Source organism: Apodemus sylvaticus, chromosome 3 (assembly GCF_947179515.1).
Source record: "Apodemus sylvaticus chromosome 3, mApoSyl1.1, whole genome shotgun sequence".
In the NCBI taxonomy this organism is placed as follows: Eukaryota; Metazoa; Chordata; class Mammalia; order Rodentia; family Muridae; genus Apodemus; species Apodemus sylvaticus.
Genome location: NC_067474.1, coordinates 154742460 through 154759964, shown reverse-complemented (window position 1 = coordinate 154759964; position 17505 = coordinate 154742460). Strand labels below are relative to the sequence as shown.

The window sequence follows — 17505 nt, the reverse complement described above, 5'->3', positions numbered from 1 at the left end:
TCCGGGTCTAAGAGACCCACCATTGATTTATACATCTCCATACCAACACAGATGAAGGTCCTCAGCTTTCTTTGGACCCATCTCAAAAGGTCCCAACTCGCCTTGGCCTAACTTTACACTGGTGCTACAATGGCCACAGACAGTGGGGTCCTCCTCCTAGGAAATGTGACCTCGCGTCTCAAGTAAGTCTCGCAGTACAGAAGGAACAGTGGGCACTGCACACTGGTCTGTGTTGCTGTGCTGTGGGGTCTGGGAAGTCTACAAGTGTACGTGCAGCTCAGGACAGATAGGCTCCGTGGGCTAGAACCCTGTCATAACGTAGTCCAAGAGCAGCCTCAGCTACACACAGCTGAGAGCAGCACGGGCTCCATGATGTCCTATCTAAAGAAAAAGAAAAGAAAGAAATGGCTCATCTGAGATGACACGTCTCTCACAGACAGGACAGACCTTTCCAGCTTTTGTTTTGAAATGACCGTTGTTATCTCCCCAATTCCTACTGGATATCTCGTTGTTATTATGGTCAAAGTAATTTGTCTCAATACCTATAGGTCAGAAAATACTAGAATATTAAAAAAAAAAAAAAAAAAAAAAAAAAAAAAAAAAAAAAGATACCAGGCAGTTAGAAGCATGGGTTGTTCTTTCAGAGGGCCAGGGTTCAATTCCCAGCACCCACAAGGCAGGTCACAATATGCAACTCCAGTTCCAGGGGGTCTGATGCCCTTTTCTGGACTCCCTGGGCATCAGACACATGTGGAACACAGATATACATACAGGCAAAATACTCAAGCACATAAAATAAACTTTAAATTTTATTATTTCTTTTGGTTTTGGTTTTTTTTTTTGAGACAGGGTTTCTTTGTGTAGCTCAGGCTGTCCTGAAACTGGTGCTATAAAGCAGGCTGGCCTCAAACTTAGAGATCCGATGCCTCTGCCTCCCGAGTGCTGGGAACAAAAGGTGTGTGCAACCATCATTCAGCAAGTTCTTCTCTTTCCCTTTTTCTTTTAAACTATTAAGAAAGGGTCTCATGTAGCCCGGCGTCTCAGACTTGCTAGGTAGCTAAGCATGACCCTGACTGACCATCTCTACCCGCTGCCTCACAGGTGTGGCTGACCATGCCCAGGTTGTGGCTGCTGCAGACGGGTACCCAGGGTTTCTTTTGTACCGCACAAGTACACCAGCTAAGACTATGCCCAGCCCCACAGTCTGTTTTTCTTCGGTCCATAATTGTTTCTCATTGAATAATTTTGACTTCCCTCAGGGAGGCCTCTTAATAAACTAGACAAATCTATCAATTCATTGTATTTTAATGATCTAATTAAAAGTTACTGTACTCCAAAAGGACTCATTTTGTGAAATACAAAACCAAGTTTCATACCCTTTCAACTCACCTGGAACTTAGAGGTACAGTGGAAGACATAAACAAATAAACAATCAAAACAAAATGAAACCCCACAAAAAATACCTAACAGGCCAGGCTACAGACTGACTGAGATCCTGTCTTTAAGGGGAAAACAAAAAACAAAAAAGGCCAGGTGGTAGTGGTGCCTGCCTTTAGCCCGGCCCCGGGGACACAGAGGAACAAGGATCTCCGAGTTCAAGGCCAACCTGGCCTACAAGTCTAGCTCCAGGACAGCCAGGCCACACAAAGAAACCCAGTCTCAAAACCGAGAAAGGGGGAGCTGGTCCTGCCACACACTAGCTGCAGCCCTCGGAAGAGTGGCCCCCACTTGGGCAGGGGCAGGGGTGAGCTGCCCCCACCTCTCACCTGGGCAGTTCTGGATGAACTGCTAGAGCACATGAAGGGACCAGATCCCCACAGCACAGGACAACGATAGGATGCCAGAGAAGAGTTCAGTCCCCATCCGAGGAGCAGAAGCCAGAGGCTTCAGACCAGACCAACGTCTCGCTGCAACCATCATTTCCAAGAAAAGCTGTTTGGTCAAAAGGGTACTGAAGTGGAAACTTAAGGGTTCTTTGCAAAGTTGGTTGGATGGTGTTTTGCTGGGGCAAACCCGTGAAGGAGTGTTTTCCTGAAGTGGACACAGGTGAAAGGACGTTTTGCTAAAGCAAGACCGTGAAAGGACGTGTGACGGAGGAGTCTTTGCTAACATGCACGTATTGATCCGCCTTACACTGTGTAGTTGAGCTCCATTTGTCAGGACTCCATAGAAAGAAACACACTAAACAACTTCTGGAGCTGTCCTGCAGTTTCTTGCCACTTCTGTGGACTTGGGCTGACTGGCACAGTGATGTCTGCTGAGACAGATGCATGTGCTGAGGGAAGATGCTGAGATAAGGTATGTGGAGGACACGTGATGTTTGGAGACAGTATAAAAGGACTCCACAGAGGGACAGAGGCTGAGCTTGGCTTGCTGGCACAGCTAGCTGTGCAACGCTTCGACTCAAGTCTTCACTGATCCTCGCTTCCAGGTGAGAGGCAAAGCCAAGAACTTCTCCTGGTGTCCCTCTGGGTCCCCCCTGCTCATTCTAGTCAAGGCTGAGGCCTGCCTGTCTCTGCTAGGCAGTGCCATTGCTGCTGACTTCTCTCTGCTCTCCCGACCCTACCAGACTGGACTGCTGGTGTATACATCAACTGTTTGTGAGTGGCTCAAGCTGTTGCTGCCTGCTGACCTGTGAACTGAACTGCCGATCTCCAGACAACAGAAGGGAGTTGCTCCAAAGAACTCTTTCTAAAAAGATCCACTTCCCCTGTATCCTTTCTTTTCCACTACCTCTGGTGGGTGGTGGGCTGAAAGGGATGTTAGAGTTAAGAATCATCATTAGGGGCTGGAGAGATGGCTCAGCAGTTAAGAGCACTGACTGCTCTTCAGAAGGTCTTGAGTTCAAATCCCAGCAACCACATGGTGGCTCACAACCATCTGTAATGAGATCTGATGCCCTCTTCTGGTGTGTCTGAAAACAGCTGCAGTGTACGTACATATAATAATAAATAAATCTTTAAAAAAAAAAAAGAATCATCATTAAAAATAGATTTTGGAAAAATTAAAGTTACAGGTGCACAGCTGGATTTTTGTTTTGTTTTCTTTTCTAGGGGGAGGGGTGGCAAAGGTGGATGGTGGATATGGAGGGATGAGGAAATGAGGATTAGGGAGAATGATGCGAAAGTCACAAAGAATCAATAACAAGTTAAAAGAAAAAAGAGAAATTGCTAAAAGACTGCAACGTCAGTCAGTGACTTACACCCTCTAGACTGGCACTTGGATGTGACTGAGACCTGGTGATTCAGTCAAATGCAGAAACTGCAGCTTAGTACCATGGCTCTCCCTAACAGCCACACAATGGAACGAACCCAAGTGTAATTCTTTTGTTTTTTAAAGATGTATTTATCATTATATGTAAGTACACCGTAGCTGTCTTCAGACACACCAGAAAGAGGGCATCAGATCCCATTATAGATGGCTGTGAGCCACCATGTGGTTGCTGGGAATTGAACTCAGGACCTCTGGAAGAACAGTCAGTGTGCTTAACTGCTGAGCCATCTCTCCAGCCCCAAAGTGTAATTCTTACTTTTATTTATCTATTAAGACTTATTTTAGTACTTGTGTGCTGGATGTGTGCACATAAGTGTAACCAAAGGCATCTGATCCCCGTGGAGCCCTGGCTCCAGGCCACTATGGCCTGCCTGTTACATGGGTGCTGGGATCTGAACTGGGAATCTTCTGCAAGAACAGTATGTGCTGTCAACTACTGAACTAGCTCTCCCAGCCCTTCAAAAGACAGTCTGTAATACAAACGTGGTAATCTGAACAAAAATCTCTACAGCATCTACACTGAGCCAGTGATCCCGTTGGAGAGTAGTAAGATTCCCGAGCAAACGACAGAGTCGGTGCTGACCTTGATACAAAGTAGAGATATTTGACAAAACCCAATTCCTCTTTACTTATTCCTGTGGGCTTGTGGTGGTTACACACTTGAGTTAGAGAGCACAGGATACATTTCGTGGGTCCAGGAATGGAGTCCCTCTGGAAGGCAGAGCACCAGAGGTTGCTTCTCTCCTGACTTCTCTACAAACAGGGCCTCCCTGCCCTGCCCTTGGAGGATGCCAGCCATTCTGAGGGCCTTCTGCTCTCAGAGAACCCTTCCTGGGAACGCCCTCATGGACCTGGCCAGGGGTGCATCTCTTGGTTGGTTCCAGAGCCCATCATGGTTAAGCGTCAGGAGAGTCAGGGTTAGTCCTCCTGCCGGCCATGGCAGCAGACCGGACACCCAGCACTGGAGCTACCATGTTCCCATGTTCCCAATTTCCCTCGTGTCGATGGCCACTGTTAGACCACCCTGTCCCTATGATGTCAGCCATTTGAATGAATCCTTTCTATTTTTATTTTATTGTTTACTATTTATTTTGGTTTTGTAAGGCAGAGTGTGGTAGTTTGAATATTCTTTGTTCAGACAGTGGCACTATTTGGAGGTGTGGCTTGTTGGAGGAAGTATGTCACTGTGGGAGAGAGCTTTAAGACCCCTGTCCAAACTGCCTGGAAGCTAGTCTTCTCCCAGCTGCCTTAGGAACAAGAAGTAGAACTCTCAGCTCCTCCTGCACCAGGCCTGCCTGCCTGCATGCTGCCATGCTCCTGCCTTAATAATGGACTGAATCTCTGAACCTATAAGCCAGCCCCAATGAAATATTGTCTTTATAAGAGTTGCACTGGACATGGTGTCTGTTCACATCAATTAAACCCTAACTAAGACACAAGGTTTCTCTGTGTAACAACTCTGGCTGTCCAAGAACTCTCTCTGTAGACCAGGCTGGCCTCAGACTCAGAGATCTGCCTGCCTCTGCCTCCCGAGTGCTAGAATTAAAGGCATCCGTCACTGCACCTAACTATGACTCCCTTTTATAATCCATACAAACTCATATTGATTCATACCCCCTTATATGTACATATTATACATGTGACTATACAGACCCTTTAATTTCAATAATAGGATGACAGAAGTCCAAAATGGGTTTCACTTTACAAAAGTACTGATTAAAAGGTTATTAAAATAAATTAACATTTTTAATATACAAGTATTTTCCCTGGTCACCATTATCTATAGTTATTGCAAAATAAATAAAAGCAAGCCCAGATTATTCCCATTGCTGACTTTCAGACAAAAGATTCCAAGCCACACATGGGATTTGTTAATAGTTGATGATGTTGAAAGCTGATCCAGGACTGTCGCAAGGAAAGAGGCAACACCAGGGAGTTTCTTCCTTCTAACAGTTTATTTCGGGAACCTTGAACAAAGCCTATTTTCTTCTTTTGGCGGCCCGAGCCCTCTCCCTGCCTGACCTTATATAGCCTATTCAGCCCCGCCTGCCATAGAGAGATAGCCCGCCGCTTGCTCATAGGCGAACTAAGTGAATTCTTCATTAGCACGTAAGTGTGATAATGAATACAGCACACTGCGCATGTACTAAAGTTGATTTACTACCAGGGAGCTGCATCTGGCCAGCGCCATCTTGTAATGGAGATGAACAAAAGGCGGCTTACTACACAGGACTAGACGTTAGGGACATGTCAGAGGGAAAGTCTGAAAGTGGAACTCAATAGCATGCTATTGATTTCAAAAGAAAAGCAGCAAGCAAAAAAACTGTTCAGCTCATAGGCTCCTATGTGTTTAACTGCATGTGTGTTTTAAGGAGGGCCTGGTCTACACTGGCCTGAGACCAGAAGCAAGCACTGTCCTCTTGGGGACTGAGATGGTGCATCAGTTAAGAGTGCTCGATGCTCTCCAGGAGACCTGACTTCAGTTCCCAGCACTCACCCTGACAGTAATTCCAGCTTCAGGGGCCCTGATGCCCTCTTCTGGCTTCTATAGGCATCGTGTGTGGGATCCACAGGACCACACACCATACCACACTTCTGTCTGTCTGGGCTAAAAGCCTCGGAGGGAGAGTTTTCACCTATTTTACCCCAATGGGATTGCTTAGCAGGCTGTGCAGAATGCTTTGCTCAACTCCAGCAATAGACTGGGCTGGGTGGGACAGGCTATTTCTTATGAAAATATTTGCTGAACTAAAACCTACCATATGGAAGTCTACTGATGTCCTATAGAGGGACAGAGCTGCCTCCTGTAATGATGACACAGCTTGGAGGCAGTGGCTGCTGTCACAACATGATACATTCAAATACTTTTCTTTTAAAGACCTTTTCAGGGTCTTTTTATACAGCCCTGGCTTCCCTGGGATTTGCTCTGTAGACTAGGCTAGCACAGAAATCAAAGATCTGCCTCTGCTTCCTGAGTCCTAGGATTAGAGTTTGAACACACAGGAAGACTTTGACTTTGCTTCAACCTTTTAGTCTCAGGCTCCGCTGCGATGGGACACAGGCTCAGCCAACTACAGGTATATATTTTCCCTCTTACACCCACACCCACACCTTTAAAAACATCCCAAGCAATTTATGGAATGCCCCAATGGCAAAAACTTTAGTACCTGCCATGAGAAGCAGGCCAGGGGCATGAGCATAGAGAACTCCATGGGCGTTGTTCCCAGTGCCAATAAAGCCACATGAAAGATTCCTGCATGAACATTTACCAGTTAAAAACTAACACATGCAAAACAGTGAAGACTCCTTGTCTCCACTGCAAGCTCTTTCAGGGGCAGGAGAGGTTGCATCTGATAACTTGTTAATTGTAGCCCTGTCAGAGGTGCCTCTCAAGTAGCTCCATTCATAGTGAAGACAAAGTTGCTAGTCACAGAACTTCCCTCCTGGAGCAACAGGAGAGCCCCACTGGCCCTGAAATATGCTGGTCTATTCATCTTCCCTAGAGGACGGACCACAGGCTGCACACATCTGTACACATCTGACCAGGGCAGTTCCTGCTCTTCAGCAGCACACAACTATCCAACTCCAAAAAGCATGTTCTAGAAAAACCCCAGAGTCTGAAGAATTCCTTTCTTCCCTCTGCTCTTCCCCATAATGCGAGTCCACAGGCACTCCCTGGCCCAGGACTGCATCAGGCCAGAGGAAACAGGGCAAAGCTGCCACCCACGGAGGAGTAATCAACAAACTGTCTGTAAACACAGTAAGTGGAGACCAGAGCCAGCAACGAGAGGTGGAAAGGCGCTTGAATCAAGCACGTTTGCTCTGCTTCTGTTCTAAGCCAGCCAGCAAGGGAAGGACCCTTGAGCCTGTGTCTGTGCCTGAGGTTCAAGTGCCTGCCGGGAGCTGACCTACCCATGAGAGGAGCCTGGACCCGCGCTCTTCCTGCTGTGTCCCCCTGCCTCCCTCCCAACAGGACAAAGCAAGCTCGCCTGCAAACGCAGGACAGAAGCAGAAGGGATGGATGCTCATTGGGGCTGGCTTACAGTTTCAGAGGTTCCGTCCATTATCATCATGCCAGGAAGCATGGCAGCGTGCAGGCAGGCATGGTGCAGGGGAAGCGCTGAGAGTCCTACAGCTTGATCCTAAGGCAGCCAGAGGGAGACTGTCTTCTGAGGAGGGGCTCTCTTTACTGAGAGGAAGTTTGACCATGAGACCTTAAAGCCCACCTCCATGGTGACGCACTTCCTCCATCAACTAACTGTTTGCCTTTATAAGAGCTGTCTTGATCATGGTGTCTTTTCACAACAATAAAACCCTAACTAACATAACATCTCTCCAGTACCACCCACCAAACCAATAAATCTAATAATAATAATTAATGATGATGATGATAATAGTAATAATAATAATAATAATAATAAAGGATAAACTGAGTTTACCTGAAAGCGGGGCTGGAAATGAAAAAAAAAGACAGGAGCCTTGATCGAGACCTTGTTTTGGCTTCATTCTTCTCTCAGCCCATCTCTTTTTCATTCCCAGCCCCGCTTTCCGGTAAACCCATGCTGGACAGCTATAAGACCCTGCTGTCAAAACTGGCAGAGTGGTCTGTAAACATTCTCTGACTGTTGTTACATGATATTTAACTAGTAAGGCACTGTTAGAATTAAAACTTTTTTTTTTTTTTTTTTGGATTTGGTTTTTTCGAGACAGGGTTTCTCTGTGTAGCCCTGGCTGTCGTGGAACTTACTCTGTAGACCAGGCTGGCCTCAAACTCAGAAATCTGCCTGCCTCTGCCTCCCAGAGTGCTGGGATTACAGGCGTGCGCCACCACCGCCCGGCAAAACTTTTTTTTAATATTTGGTGTTTGCATGTTTAAATATGAAACTGAGAACATGATCTTCTATGTAAGTCCACTGTAGCTGTCTTCAGACCCACCAGAAGAGGGCATCTGATCTCATTACTGATGGCTATGGTTGCTGGGAATTGAACTCAGGACCTCTGGAAGAGCAGTCAGTGCTCTTAACTGCTGAGCCATCTCTCCAGCCCCAGAATTAAAACTTCTTGGTGTGAGGTTTTCAAGAAGCAATATGTAGGTGCTAGCAGGAAAATTCACATGGTAAACACCTGCTGTCCCGGTTCAATCCCCGAACTTGCATGGGGGAGGGGAACAACTCAGAGACAGCATGTGCTCCAGAGCTGCATGTCACATCTCACCACAACAAGGGTGGGGCTGGGGGGGTGTTTTGTTTTTCTTTTTTTGAAACAAGGTTTCTATGTATCCCTATTGTGGTAACTCTGTAGACCAGGCTGGCTATGAACTAGAGATCCTCTTGCCTCTACCTCCCAAAATCTGTAATTAAAGGAGTGTGGCACCGATGCCCAACAAGTGTGGGCTTTTATTTTTGTTTTTTGTTTTGTTTTTTTTTCGAGACAGGGTTTCTCTGTGTAGCCCTGGCTGTCCTGGAACTCACTCTGTAGACCAGGCTGGCCTCAGAAATCCGCCTGCCTCTGCCTACCCAAGTGCTGGGATTACAGGCATGCTCTACCACTGCCCGGCGTGGGCTTTTATTTTTAAACCAATCATTCTTCACATAAATACAGTCAACATGTCACTGGCAAATGTCAATCAAAAAGCATTTTAAGATTTCAGAAAGTGTATTAAAATGGCAATGGTGCCAAAAAAGAGCACGCAGGGTAGAGCCACACTCAATATAAAGGCACTCAATACACACTCACCACACCACAATCCAAAGGCACTCAATACACTCAATACACACTCACCACAAACCACAATCCAAAGGCACTCAATACACATTCACCACACACTACAATCCAAAGGCACGCAATACACACAATACAAAGGCACTGGCAGAGAGCACAGGGAGCAGAGCCACAGTCGGTGTAAAGGTGGAGACTGGGAGAGGCAGTGCCAGGCCTCTTCCTGTCTGAAATATAGATGCTAGGGAGGAAGCTCAATCTCATTCCCAAGGTCCAGGAGACCTGAGCTCCGAAGTATGAAGCAGTCTCCTGCCCAGAAGTCAAACTGACACGTGTAAGTCAATAAATGACCAATCACAGCGCTCATCTGCCTCCCAAGAGCCAAGTGATCTTCCCCACAGCAGACAGACTATGAAGCAAGTCTTCAAACACTAGGCTTACTCAAACCAGCACACTGAGAAATCTTACGTTAGAAGTGCCTCAGGATAAAGCCTGTTTCCACATTAGAATGGATTCCTACAACTTCATAAAAGGTTAACATCCAGATGGCACAGGAGACAATTAAGTCAACAATCAAAATGAAGTTCATTGTGTCCTGAGGCACAGGCCGGTGTTAGGAAATTCCATGGATCCCTGAGAACAGACAGAGGCAGTGCTGGCTGACTTAGGAGTGTCTATCACTGCAGAGGCAGTCCAAGAGCAGCCAGGAGGCTGTGGTAAAGGCCGGAAAGTGGAGGACTCTGCTTACTGTCAGTGAAACTGTGGGGTCTTGAACAAGAAAGAAAGCGAAAAGTTAAACATCTGACTAAAAGACCCAGACTCAAAGGAGGCCAAGAGAAGCCAATGGTGTTTTTTGGTAAGGATGCATTTGGTAACCACAAAAAAAAACCTAAACTAAACTAAACCAAAGCAAACAAAACAAAACCCTAAAGGCAGAACTGGGTCTTCTCATTCACAAACAAAACTAAAAGATAAAACAATGGGATTGAAGGCTGGAGAGACAGCCCAGTGGTTAGAGCAGGGCCTGCTCTTCCAGTGCCCACAGGGCAGCTCTCAGGTCTATAACTCTAGTTCCAGGGACCCAAATAACTCCCCGCCCCCTCCTCTGCTTTTCTTTTCTTTGTCTTTTTTCTTTTTCCTCCATTTGTCAACATTGGGTTTCTCTGTGTAACCCTGGCTGGCCTAGAACTCAGAGACCCACCTGCCTCTGCCTCCTGAGTGCTGGCTGGGATTAAAGATTGGGGGTGGCGGCCTCTTTTGGCCTCCTTGGTCACTTTTTGCACATGGAACGCAGACATATATACAGGCAAAACACCCAAACACATAAAAATAAATTCCTGCCTGCACTTGAGACAGACAGACAGACAAACAGCGGGAAATTGTACTGCACTGAAAGACGCACAGGTCTCCATCCAGGTGCTCAGTGCTTATCAGTTAAACACCCACTCTACCTCCACCAATCCCAAATTCTCAGAACATTTTTCTGGGTAACAACAGTAAACTCTTTAAGGTTGTGTGTGGTGATGCATACATTTCATTACAGCACCCAGAAGGCAGAGGCAGGCAGACCTGAATTAAGAACAGCCTGGTCATGTTTCAAGTTCTAGGATAGCCAGAGCTATAAAGTGAGACCCTGTCCCAACATAGACAGACTAGGAAAGGGCTAGGTAGATCCAACACAACCCTAAAGGAGGACTTTCCTGCATGCGGGTGTGTGCTCTGCCTACTTTCCTTATGTTAGGGTCACGTGTACATATGCCATGGTGTGTGGAGGTTAGAAGACCTGCAGGAACTGGCTGTCCCCCTCTACCATTCGGGTATTGAGGACCAAACTGGCCATCGTCTTGGTACTGCAGAGCTAATTAGCTGGGCCCGCTTGTCTCTTTTGAAAGTACAGATCTGGCAGTTGCCATTTCGTCTCCACACTCCATCTTGGTGCCAGCACCTCTGGGATGGCCTCGAAAAATCGCGACCCAGCTGCTGCCAGCGTTGCCATGTTCGAAAAGGAGCCAAGCTCTGTGGGGGCACCACCTGGGGCCCTGTGAGCAAATGGCCACCGCAGAAGCTGATGACCCTCATGATGTCTGGTGACAAAGGAATTTCCACCTTCCCTGAATCAGACAACCTGTTCAAATGGGTAGGGACCATCCACGGGGCAGCCAGCACCGTATATGAAGACCTGAGGTATAAACTCTCATAGGATTTGAACTCAGGACCTTCAGAAGAGCAGTCAGTGCTCTTAACCACTGAGCCATAAACTCTCCTTAGAGTTAGTTCCTCAGTGGCTACCCTTACAATGCACCCACAGTGAAGTTCCTCACCCCCTGCTGCCACCCCAACGTGGACACCGATGGCAACATCTGCCTGGACATCCTCAAGGATAAGTGGTCTGCACTGTATGACGTCAGGCCCATCTTGATCTCTCTCCAGAGCCTGCTAGGAGAACCAACATCGATAGCCCTTTAAACACACATGTTGTGGAGCTCTGGAAAACCCCACAGCATTTAAGAGAACCTGCAAGGGGGTGGGTGGGAGGACAGGGGAAGAGAAAGGGGCTTATGGGACTTTCGGGAAGTGGGGGGCTAGAAAAGGGGAAATCATTTGAAATGTAAATAAAAAATTATATCGAATTAAAAAAAAAAAAAAAAAAAAAGAACCCGCAAGAGACGTGTTCAAAGCAGGTCTCAGCCAAGAGCCCTGACACAGCTGTCTGCCTTTTTTTTGTGTGGTCTTTCTCCTTAGACTGTCTGTTCTTTCTCCTTCATTTCTGGTTTTGTTCTTTTGGTTTTTGTTTTGTTTTGTTTTGTTTGTTTTTTGAGACAGGGTTTCTCTGTATGGTCCTGGCTGTCCTGGAACTCACTGTGTAGACCAGGCTGGCCTTGAACTCAGAAATCCACCTCCCTCTGCCTCCCAAGTGCTGGGATCAAAGGGGTGCACCACCACGGGCTGGCTCTCCTTGATTTCTAAGCTGTGTTGTTTTTTTGTTTGTTTGTTTTTTTAAGTCTGCTTGAACCCTTACAATGTATATTAAATAAATACTAGTCAATTGTTTTTGTGTTAGGAAAAAAAAAAAAGTACAGACCCCAGAAGCTGGTTTGGTGGCTTGATGGTTAAGGGCTCTTGCTGTGGCAACTACAAGGCCCTGAATTGGAATCCCAGATTCATGGAACAAGCTGGGTAAAGTCTAAGGAGACAAAGGCAGCGGATACCTGACAAGCTCCTCCAGCTTCCTGTGTGCGCTCACACCTGCACGGATACATACAGCACCCACCCCCCAAGACCCATCTGCCGCCCACAACTCTGCACATGAGGAAAGTGAGTCTCCTACGGGACTAAAGGCTCTACACCTAACTGCTGGAGGGTGGGCAGTCTTTCCTACTTCTCCACACAGGGCTAGGAAGCACAGAGAAGCTATGGCTCTCTCTTAAGGCCCGAGACACATGGTTGAGAGTGTGGAACTGAAGCAGGCTGCAACTCTGTCCTTGGGTATGAAGTCTTCTAAAAGGAGACTCTGAACCGGCAAGCCAGCACTGGGAATGCCACATGAAGGTGCAGAAACTAGGAAGGGATTTAAAAAAAAATCCTTGGAAGATCCTATGGGAGAAAGTGGTGGGAAAATCAAGTGGCACCCCAGGGCCATGTAAGACACGCGGGACTAAGCACCACAGTGTTACTGTTCAGAGACTCCATCAGAACCATGTCCCACCAACTGAAATTCTCTCCTTTTTTGCACATGAGAGTGGGGAAATCTTTAGGAAGTTTTGAAGACAGACGCTCAAATGCTCACTTGATAATTTTATCATGCATCAAAGCAGTGGGAAGGGCATTGTGACTTACAGTTGTTAAATAGGTGCAAAAATCAGCTTCAGTTTGAATTACAGGTAATTTATTGGAAAAACTGGTTTAAGCATTAGTATTTTGAAACACACACTTAAAGAATAGATTATGTACTCTGGGAGTTAAACAAACCTCACTAAGAATTAAGATGCCACCTTTGTGCAGTTCTAGAAGGAAGTTTTTTGGTTTTTTTTTTGTGTCCCCCCCCCCCCCCCAAGACAGGGTTTCTCTGTATAGCCCTGGCTGTTCTGGAACTCACTCTGTAGACCAGGCTGGCCTCGAACTCAGAAATCCGCTTGCCTCTGCCTCCCAGAGTGCTGGGATTACAGGCGTGGGCAACTACTAGATTTATGTTCATTCGTTTTGTGCGCCACAAAAACTAGATTTATGTTCGTTCACAACTACCATGTCTTCCAGTGACTCCTCCTGCCCCACCCTCCACTAGTTCACGAGTGAGAAACAGTCCAGAGTCTGCAGCAGTTCCCACTGCCCAGTGGCAGCAGTCACACCCCTACTATCAGTGGGCAGTCAACTCCTTTTAACAATTCTCCCTCTCTGATCAGTTACTTCCTCTAGAAGATGAGTGTCACCCACCATGCAGACAGGCTATAAAGTCATAGTGATGGCTGGCCTAGAACTCACTATGCAGATCAGGCTGGCCTCAACTTGCAGTGATTCTTCTGCCTCTGCTTCCCAAGTATGGGGATTACAGGTATTCATCATCACACTTGGAAAATACACTGCTATAAAACTTCAACTTACCTCTCAATGAACTGGTAGAACACTCTTTAATCCCAGCACCTGGGAAGCAGCAACGTGGGTTTCTATGAGTTCAAGGCCAGCCTGATCTACATGGTGATTCCTAGGTCAGCCAAGGCTGCAATGAAACCCTGTCTCAAAAAAGCAGTAATTGCGTGGTGGTGGTGGTGGGTGGTGGCGGTGGTGAGGTGGTGCGTGCCTTTAATTAATCCCAGCACTTGGGAGGAAGAGGTAGGTAGATCTCAGAGTTCAAGGCCAGTCTGGTGTACAAAGTGAGTTCCAGAGAAATTCTGTCTCAAAAAATCGGAAAAAATAAAAAAGCCTCAGTGGCTGGTCCTGTTCTTACAGAGGACCCAAGTTCAGTTCTTAGCACTGACCTCAGGCAGCTTCATTGGCTGTAGCTACAGCGTCAATACCTCGGCCTTCTTGGGAGGCAGCACTCCAGTGTATACATCCCCACGCTCAGAGACACGGATATACATAAGCAATATAACACTAAATGTGCACACCAGCCCTCTGTGCCATGCCTTGTCACTTGGCCCCTTACTGCCCGGTCATAGGCGAGCACTCTAGCTGATTCTAACCTGCTGCTCACGCTCCTGCCTTTGTGTCATTTCTCATCTAGAGAGCACTGCCAGCCCCTTGCCCAAGGACACATGCTTCCTGAGACGCTGCAGGCCACTGTTCTTACAACAGCCACATGTTTTCACTTCCCTAAACAAGTTTGGTTGACCCAACTGCTTCATCACAGGTAGACAGGAAGCATGACAGGTGATAGGTGGGCAGAAGTGCAGCAGTACGTGCGCTGGCCCCTTAGACACAGTGGGCCGCCTTCACAAGGCCAGTGCAGCCCGCGGCCATTTTCTGGGAACTCAGGAATGGACCAGGCCAGAATTTATCATCCTGGCCAGTATTTAATTAACGCTTGCTTCAAATTTAGTGGGATTAATAACATCTATAATCTTAATATTTAAGAAATGGAGGCATAAAATTTCCAAGTTCAACCTCTGCAGCAGGATCAAGGCCAGCAGATGCTACCTGAGATCCCATGTCACAAAAGCAGAATAATCAAGCCTACACTTCTCTCTACTATGTCTCCTGCTCCCAAAAAAGGTTCTACTTTGTATCTAGCGGCACAAGATGCAAACCTGTGCCTTGACCAGCCCTCTCTCTTATATCCAATCCACCAAATGTATTTCCATCTGAAGATCAAGCCTCTAATCTGTTCTTTTTGAGCCACTTCCTTGCTTGTCTGAAATCCAGGAAACAAGTACAGCGTTCTTGGAGATTTTTGGTTTGGTTTGGTTTGGTTTGATTTTCCGATACAGGATTCAGGGTTTTTCTATGTCCTGGAACTCCCTCTGCAGAGCAAGCTCGGCTTGAACTCACAGATCCGCCTGCCTCTGCCTGGGTAAGATTAAAGGCTGCGCCACCACTGCCTGGCTGAGTTCTTTGAAACCTAAGTTAGATCTTTACATTCCTCTCTTGGAAATCTGGAGGCTCAGGCAGATTTCAGACATAGTCCCTGCTCTCTCCTGAGAATGGCCCAGTAGGTGTGGCCTTGCTGAGGAGGAGTGGACTATGGGTCAGGCTGCAGCCCTCAGCAGGGAGTGCTGCAGTCTCCACCACGCCATGGTGATAATGGACTGAACCTTTGGAACTGTAAGCAAGTACCCTATGTTTTCTTTATAAGAGCTGCCTTTAGTCATGGTGTCTTTTCACAGCACCAGCACAGTGACTAAGACATTCACGATATGACAATCATTCACCTTGCTTTTGACTCCTATCTTCCTCTTTGCTGCCCACGGTTCTTTGCATCTAAATTCTCACGCACTTCTTCAGTTAGACAGGAGTCTCCAGATTACAGCAGTCATCTCTTTCTGGTTTCTATGTTGTTGCTTGGTTGCAGTATAACCTTACCATGACTTTTGTTTTTCACTACTCCAGTATAATTTCCATAGCTCAGCACCCCCCCTCAGCCTACCTTTACACGCACTAGCACAGTCAGCCAGACACAGCAGCACACACAAACAACTTAGGTTTTGTTCAGAAGATCCCGGTGTTTCAGTCAGAGAGCGGTTGGAGCTGGGACTCCGGAGAACACACACAACCCTTCTTTCAGGGACTCTTTCCAGGGGATCTCAACCTAAATTAGAATTTCATAAGACTTTTTTTTAGCAAACAATTGTTTGGGTTTTTGGTTTTGTTTTATAATAGCTATCCCAGCCAGGTGGTAGGAGCACATGCCTTTCAGCCCAGCACTCAGAAGGCAGAAGCAGAAGGATCTGTGAGTTCGAGGTCAGCCTGGTCTACAGAGTGAGTTCCAGGTCAGTCAGGGCTGCACAGAAACTCTGTCTTGAAGAGGAAAGTATGTGAAAAAACTTCCCTCAAAACACTAGGCTCTAATTAAAAGTTAGGGTGAGGTGGCAACTAGAGTCTTTTAAAGCACTTCTATAGAAAATGACTTTAAACATTCAGTAGCTTGCTTTAAAAAGGAACAGACCCAGTCCTAGCATATGACAGAGGCAGGAAGATTAGGAGTTTAAGACCAGCCTGAGATACAAGAGACTTTGTCCCCAACAGTCAACCAACCAACCAATCAATCAGCCAACCTAAAGAGAACTGTCTCAATGACCATTTTCTATGGAAACTCTGAATTACCAACCCAACTATCAGGGGATTTCAAAGCACTATCTTTACACTGAGTGGCTTCCCGGGCTGGAGAGAGAGCACAGTTCCCTGATGCAGAAAACTAAGTGAGGCTCTCAGCGTTCACACTAGTTGCTCAAAACTGCCTACGCTCCAGCTCAGCAGATCTGACACCTTCTTCTGGATGCTGCAAGCCCTGGCGCTCATAAGCACAAACCCTCCCCATGCAACATAACTGGAAATAAAATAAATTTTATACAACAACAAAAACCTAGTGGTTTATTAAAAAGAATAAAGTTTCATGTATATCTTAAAGAAAGTTGTGAAGGTCCTCGGGCCAGAGCTCCATTTGCAAAGGAAAGAACAATACCCACAGCAGATTGGCAAGATATGTAGGGAGGTTACAGGACATTAGCAGAACCAGCACTGAGACTGGGACAATCGAGGCTGTTCAGAAATGGTGCGTGGGTATACCTGATGCCAGGTATAGTGGCCACAGGGTGCTACATTTTAACAGGATTTATTTATTTAACATATACGGTTGTTCTGTGTGCATGTATGCCTGTTCACCTATGTGTCTGGTGCCTGTAGAAGCCAAGAGAGGGTGTTGGATCCTGTGGAACCGGAGTTATAGACAGCTGTGAGCTACCTACCACATGGGTGCCGGGTCTCTGAAAGAGCAGCAAAGCTCTTAACCACTGAGCCACCATCTCTCTAGCCTCAATGTTGTACATTTTACAATCGTGACTCCAGGGCTAGAGAGATGGCTCAACAGTTTCCAGTACTTGTTGTTCTTACAGATGGTGGCTCATAATCACCTCTAACCCCGTTCCGGTGGATCTACAAACATGCACATGGTTCACATGCATGCACATAGGCAGGAGACATAAGTGCTATTTTTTAAAAAGAATTTGTGGCTCCAAACACTTATTAATCAATACTTTATGACATGTAATAGGGAGCAGAAGGACTAGGAGTCCTTACGAGGCATAAAGTCCTGAGTCCTCAAATGGTAGCATTCAGCTACACTTTGAACTTTTTATATAACCCTGCTCAAATCCCACGCCCGCCTGCACCCCCCTCCCCATACCCCAATAACCCCTGTGCATGTTCCTGCTCTATCTGCTGAGGTCTGTGGAGGAAGATCAGCATCTGGCACAGCCTCCCAGCGGCAGTTCTGTAAACCCAGGGAGCATGACTGGCTTTCCCAGCCTTTAAGGCAGGACAGTGCAGCCCACACTCCCGAGAGGTGCGCTCAGTCAGTCACTA

The 17505-nt window shown here is 46.7% G+C and overlaps 1 protein-coding gene across 1 annotated transcript in view; it reads right to left on the bottom strand.

Moving 5' to 3' along the window:
- The window catches only part of Fbxo42 (F-box protein 42), a 61069-nt gene that overhangs the window by 10874 nt on the left and 32690 nt on the right, over positions 1-17505 (bottom strand). The window lies entirely within an intron of this gene.